The sequence below is a fragment of the Rhincodon typus genome, chromosome 2, assembly GCF_021869965.1.
Source record: "Rhincodon typus isolate 14 chromosome 2, sRhiTyp1.1, whole genome shotgun sequence".
NCBI lineage: Eukaryota > Metazoa > Chordata > Chondrichthyes > Orectolobiformes > Rhincodontidae > Rhincodon > Rhincodon typus.
In genome coordinates, this window is record NC_063333.1 from 95,225,049 (window position 1) to 95,231,212 (window position 6,164).

At 35.4% G+C, this 6,164-nt stretch overlaps 1 protein-coding gene across 3 annotated transcripts in view; it reads right to left on the reverse strand.

Annotated features, from left to right (window-relative positions):
• The window catches only part of chn2 (chimerin 2), a 346,878-nt gene that overhangs the window by 35,582 nt on the left and 305,132 nt on the right, over window positions 1-6,164 (reverse strand). The window lies entirely within an intron of this gene.

Below are 6,164 nucleotides of genomic sequence, written 5' to 3' on the forward strand. Positions count from 1 at the left end.
AAAAATCTGAATCACACTGCTATGTATAAATTCCTTCTGTATCTGTGTAACTGTTTTCAGAGAGATGTGTGAGCTCTTTGGATAATTTAATTTCTCATAAATGCAAAATATTGCACAGAAGGAAATTAGGAGTGCATTGGCTGCAGTTATTCTATAGGAAAACAGGTCCACAGATACAGAAGGAATTTATACATAGCAGTGTGATTCAGATTTTTCTTTTATAAATGCTCTGTTGTACGGGTTAGTTTGAGAGTTTAGGAAAAAAACTGAAGTGAAGAAAACCTATCTTGCGGAAGAATTTGGTCAAAATGCTAAGTGCTGGCAAAAAGAATTAAAACTTTCCTTTATTGAAGGACTACTGGAAATAAGTTACATTTCTGTTATAGCCATGTTAAGGAGAGAGAAATTTGGACACAAAACTGCACAATCAAATAATGCTAGAACCAGGTGAATTCTGACCCAAGCTACCTATGCTTAAAATGCCTATGTTGAACAAGAATTTTGCAGATAAAAATGTTGAAGGAGATTTGAAGAGACAATCTTGAATGAAATAAACAGAAGTACTAAGAAATCTCAGTTCATGTGAACTGATAATACACTAAGCAGACTAATCGTTCACATTTTGATAAATACTATATCTGACAAAACTTTTGGGATGCAAACTCAAGGTAAAGGAAGAAAAGTGGAGTTCAGACATTTGATTTGGAGTATAAGTAATTGAATTTATTATATTTTTAATGTAACTGACTTAATTAAGATAAAATGTAATTATTACAGCTCATGTCCCTTGATTTAAACCACAAACCTTATGGCTTCATTCTTTTCTTAACTACTGGTGTTTATTGATTCTTTTAAAACAAAAATCTAGGTCTCTATCAAGATCATACCCACTCTATTTTGGATAATGAAAGAAAAATAAAAATAAACTTGTTTTACGTAGCACCTTTCATGACCTCAGTGTCCCAAAGTGTTTTACAGTTATAACACTTTGAAACTGTCATTGTTATAATGAAATACAGCAGCTGATATAACCATCTTCAGCTAAGTGCCAAGTTGGTGATCCATCCATCACAGATGTTTGACTTGAAACAATTCAAATTATTCTTCATGTTATTAAGAAATGGCAGAAGGCATTGGATATACCATAGGCTAAGGGCACAGCCAATTTTCCAGCAATACTCCTGAAGACTGGAAAAAGTTGTTTTTTCTATATAAGGAAACATTGGACAGGCTGGGCTTGTATCCACTAGATACTTTGATTGAAGCATAAAAGATTCTGAGGGGTCTCAACTAGGTGGATATGAAGAGGATCGTTCCTCTTATAGAAGAATCTAGGATGAGGGACCACTGTTTAAAAATCAGGGGCTGCCCATACAAAATAGTGACAGGGATATTTTGTATCCTCTCAGAGGGTCATGATTGTTTGGAGCTCTCTTCCTGAGAGTTCTTTTTAAGCATTGGTAAATAGACTTTGGTTAAATAAATGGGAAAAGGTTATCAAAAGTTTCAGGAATGTTGATTTGAGGTTGCAACTAGATCATCTATGACCTTACTGAATGGTGCAGTAGGCTCCAAATACTGAAGGGTCTATTACAGTTGCTTGTTTGTATGTTAGTCTCTACTATCAACACCCTGGGAATTATCACTGACCAGAAACTGAAGATTGTCAATGTATAAATACCATGACTAAAATAGCAGTTTAAAATGCAATGAATTCTGCAGTGAATACCATACCTCTTCAAAGCCTGACCACCACCTACAAAGCACAAGTCAGAAGCATGACAAAAAATTCTTCACTTGCCTGAATGAATGCAACTCCAATAAAACACAACAAGCTTGACACCATTCAGCCCACTTAATTGGCACCTCATCCACCATTTGAAACATTTACTCCCGGTGCCTCGCCAAGGCTCCTTCCAAAAACCTTCATTGACCACCTTGAAGGACAAGGGCAGCGGATATATGGAAGCAGCGCCACCTGCAAGTTCATCTCCAAGCCACACACCATGCAAACTTCAATTATATTGCCAGTTCTTCACTGTCTCGGTGTCAAAATCCTGGGACTCTCTTTTGAACAGCAATGCAGGTGTACCTAGTGGTTCAAGAAGCACTACCAACTTCTCATGGGCAATTAGGATGGTTCATAAATATTGGGCCTAACTAGAGACACCCCACATCCCGTGAAAAAAACAGAAAATAAAATATGCACACAGGAACCGCTGATCACAGGCAGTGTAATACTGACCAACATATTTTTTTTTCGCATGATGCTGATTGAGAGATGAATATTGGCCAGGATATTACACAGATCTAACCTGATCTTTGTATAATACTAAGAATACTTTCTTCCCTTTATATTCTAATCCTGTATTTGGAATGGTTACATTCATTGGCTATTTTGACTAATTTCTTTATGTAATGATAACATTTTAGTGATTTTGTACGTGGATTGCTATCTGGCTTTGCATCTCCACTAATCTATCCATTAACTAAAAACTCTGATCTATCCACTTTCACTCCAAGATGGATAACCTTAGGTGTCTAAGCAAACACAGGGAATGCTGGGTATGCTTAGCAGATCTGGCAGCATCTGTGGCCAGAAATAGAACTAATGTCTCAAGTCCGGTATGACTCTTCAAACAAAACTCGAAATGTTAACTCTGCTTTTTTCCCCCACAGATGCTGCCAGACCTGCTGAGTTTCTCCAGAATTCGCTGTGCTTGTTTCAGAATTCTAGCATCTGTAGTATTTTGACTCTAACCTTAGACGTAACATGCCCAAAATACCAAATGTCATAGATCTATGGGGGGAAAAAAAAAATTACTCTCGATCCATTCTGGCTTCAATTTGGATTCATATTTCATTTTTAGCAAGAAAAGTTTCTATGGACTTTAAATTCCTGATCTCTTTTTCCTGCTTTAATACCACCTCTTCCTGTCTGCTGTACTCCTATATATCTTCAGCTAGGAAGACACACATAATGCCATCAATTCTACCCTGTAACTTGTCTGAACAAGATGTTCATGTGATGTCTGACCGCTTCAGATGGATTCTATTGTCTATTACCCTTTCTAAAAGAACATGTCCCTATATTATTCCATACAGTAACTTCACTGTGAACTACCAGAATTATGAGCTATCAAACTACCAGCTAGACAAACCTGAACAATGGTGCAAAGATATTGGGATATTAATTTACGAATCATTAAAATAATTCAATGCTCTAAGATGCAGCTGTCACTAATCAATTGTTTATGACTACGTCTTTGCAAATATTAACATTAATCAAATACCTTTTTTTTCTACAAAATGGGCTACTTATGGAATGGTTAAAAGAACATACTGCATGCTGAACTCTGAAACAGAAAGAGAGTCATAGAGTCATACAGCATGGAAACAGACCCTTTGGTCCAACTTATCCATGCTTACTAGGTTTCCCAAACTAAACTAGTCCCATTTGCCTATGTTTGGCTCATATCCCTCTAAACATTTCCTATTCATGTAACTGTCCAAATGTCGTAACTGTACCTGCTTCTACCACTTCCTCTGGCAGTTCATTCCACATATGCACCTGCCTCTGTGTGAAAAAGGTGCCCCTCAGGTCCCTTTTAAATTTTTCCTCTCTCAGCTTAAAACTATGCCCTCTAGTTTTGAATTCCCCTCCTCTAGGGAAAATAACTTTGCTATTCACATTATCTATGCCCCTCATGATTTTATAAATTTCTATAAGGTCACCCCCTCAATTTCCTACGGTCCAGGGAAAAATGTCCCAGCCTATTACAGCCTCTCCAAATGATGGATGTACACAGCAAGTAATTAGCACCTGAAAGCAAAGCAAAACTTTAAGGTAAAACTTGTATCATAATATTTTCAGACAAGGTTATCCTCTCAAAAAATGTGAACAAAGTAACCTGCTGGGTACTTCCTGATTGTTCTGCTTTTGTTAATAAACAAAGAGACATATGTGAAACTTTCAGAGTCTATTCCTATATAATTTGATGTGAGTAAAGAAAGAATTGGGGACATTTTTCATATTTAATGTTTGAACATTCAGTTAAAGTTGAAAAGCTGGACTGGTAAACCTTTACTGAGTTTATTATACTTAATGTTCAGTTAAATGGTTAATCTCACTGTACATTATTTTCTTGTAGCTCTTTTGATTATAATGGAACTGAGGCTGAAACACTAACCTCCAGTAATGACTACTGGAAGCAGTATGTTAGTATTTATCTGAGTAACACAGTATACTCACTACTAATTGTAGCTTTTAAAGATGTAACACCTTGAAACCATTAAATTATTTAATTATGAACTCTAACATTAGTATAATTGGCTACAAGGTTGCCATGAAGACTTATTTTCAGATAATTTCTGTTTCATTATACAAAGGCATCAATTTACTATTCATTGGCATTTTCAGTGTATACAAAGCCAAGTCTAATTCAAGCTTGAATTGAGTCTTCACCAGTTTAAAAATAGAACATAATATAACGTTTCTGTGTTCCAGAAATAACCATGCATAATTGAAAAAATTGATCCATTTCCAAAACCAAAGTTTGATTTTAGTCAGAATGTACAGAAATTATTTCTTTGAGGAGAATATGATCTGCTTAGCAAAACAATATGCAAGTTTGAGGATATTGAATAAAGTTTCATTTGCAACAAGAAATTCACTCTACATTGAAAATGTTAACTTTTGCAAAGAATTCATGAAAGAACTGAAAGCCAATTTACTTCTCAGAGAATAAAGCAAGAATTGTTTTTTTTCAATAGGTTGTTCAGAATGTCAGCAATTCTCATCTCAGTACCAAAATCCTTACGTTTGGCTATAACTGCTGCATTGACAAAATGAGTTGATTCAAGCAAAAGTAACATGCTGACCATGTGATATTTAAATTGCAAGGGATGAAACAGTTCAGAGATGTGGAATTTGTCAACTGGACTTCAATTGAATTTCTCACTTAGAACAAATACCAGTCACTTACTTCGCCTATTGTCCGAAGGATGACTGGATGAATAATTGCTTTATTGCACCATTATTTCATTAGAGCAAAGAAGTGGGACTAATTGGGTAGCTCTAACAAAATGCTGGCAGTTTCAGTAGTTTGAAAAGTTCTCCTTCTGAACTGTGAGAGTATGTTGTGTCATGGGTTACAAATACAATTTATTATATCTACCACAAGAATGTTGAAATTCGAGACACCAAACATATCCATAGAAAGGTAGGCCAAGGTAGACTTCTCACGAGTATACACCCATGGTTATCTTGTTGCTGACTTCTGTTTTAAACGAGTAGTGCGATGGCACAATACATTTGAGGTCAACATTAACACAAAGGTGTAGTAGGATTACAACATCGTCCAAATTGTTCAGACTCCTGAATTCCCAATTTCAGTCACATAATTCTGAGAAAATGTTGACTCTGAACATTTACTTTCCCCAAACAAAATATATAAAAAAAAGAGTCACTCCTCAATAAGTCTTGTGCATTTCCCAGTCGTTATTTTGAAGTAGCATCGAGGACACAAAGACCAAATCCGTATCCCCGCCGTCTCCAATTACATGAAACTTGCAGTGATCAGGAAATAAAGCTGAAGGGGTTAACAAACTAAGTACAACTTTTGTTTAGTGTTTAATTTTACATTAAGAAGAAAACTAGTTTTAATTATCTGTTAAAATGTTTGCTCATTTGTTGAAGAAAATGCTAGGGATTGGCTCAACTAGAAAACTGTTGCTTACAAAGCAAATTAATAATATCTTGTGTTATGAACAGCAGTGAGTACTAAGAGATGGCAGCTACAGTAATTGTGGTGTACTTTTAACACCATCATGACTACCATTGTTTTACAGCTTTCTATTGCAGAAGAACTTCTGATTGCAGAAGTACAATCCATCTTTAACTAGATCCAGTTAAAGAGCAGTTAAATAACTATTGGTTAAAAAAGCCCTAATTTGTAAGTATGTCATTAAAATCAAAACGATGCATTTTTGGAATTGTCTAAAGGTTTAAAAAGTGGAAATCAGTGTAAACAGTTACGCATTACGTAAGTGCCCAGCATTGTTCCATAAACATGCTGAAGTATAAAATAAATAATGCCCATCTGCATTGTATTCAGCATTTAAATGACAGAAATTTAAATGACAGAAATTTAAATGACAGAAAT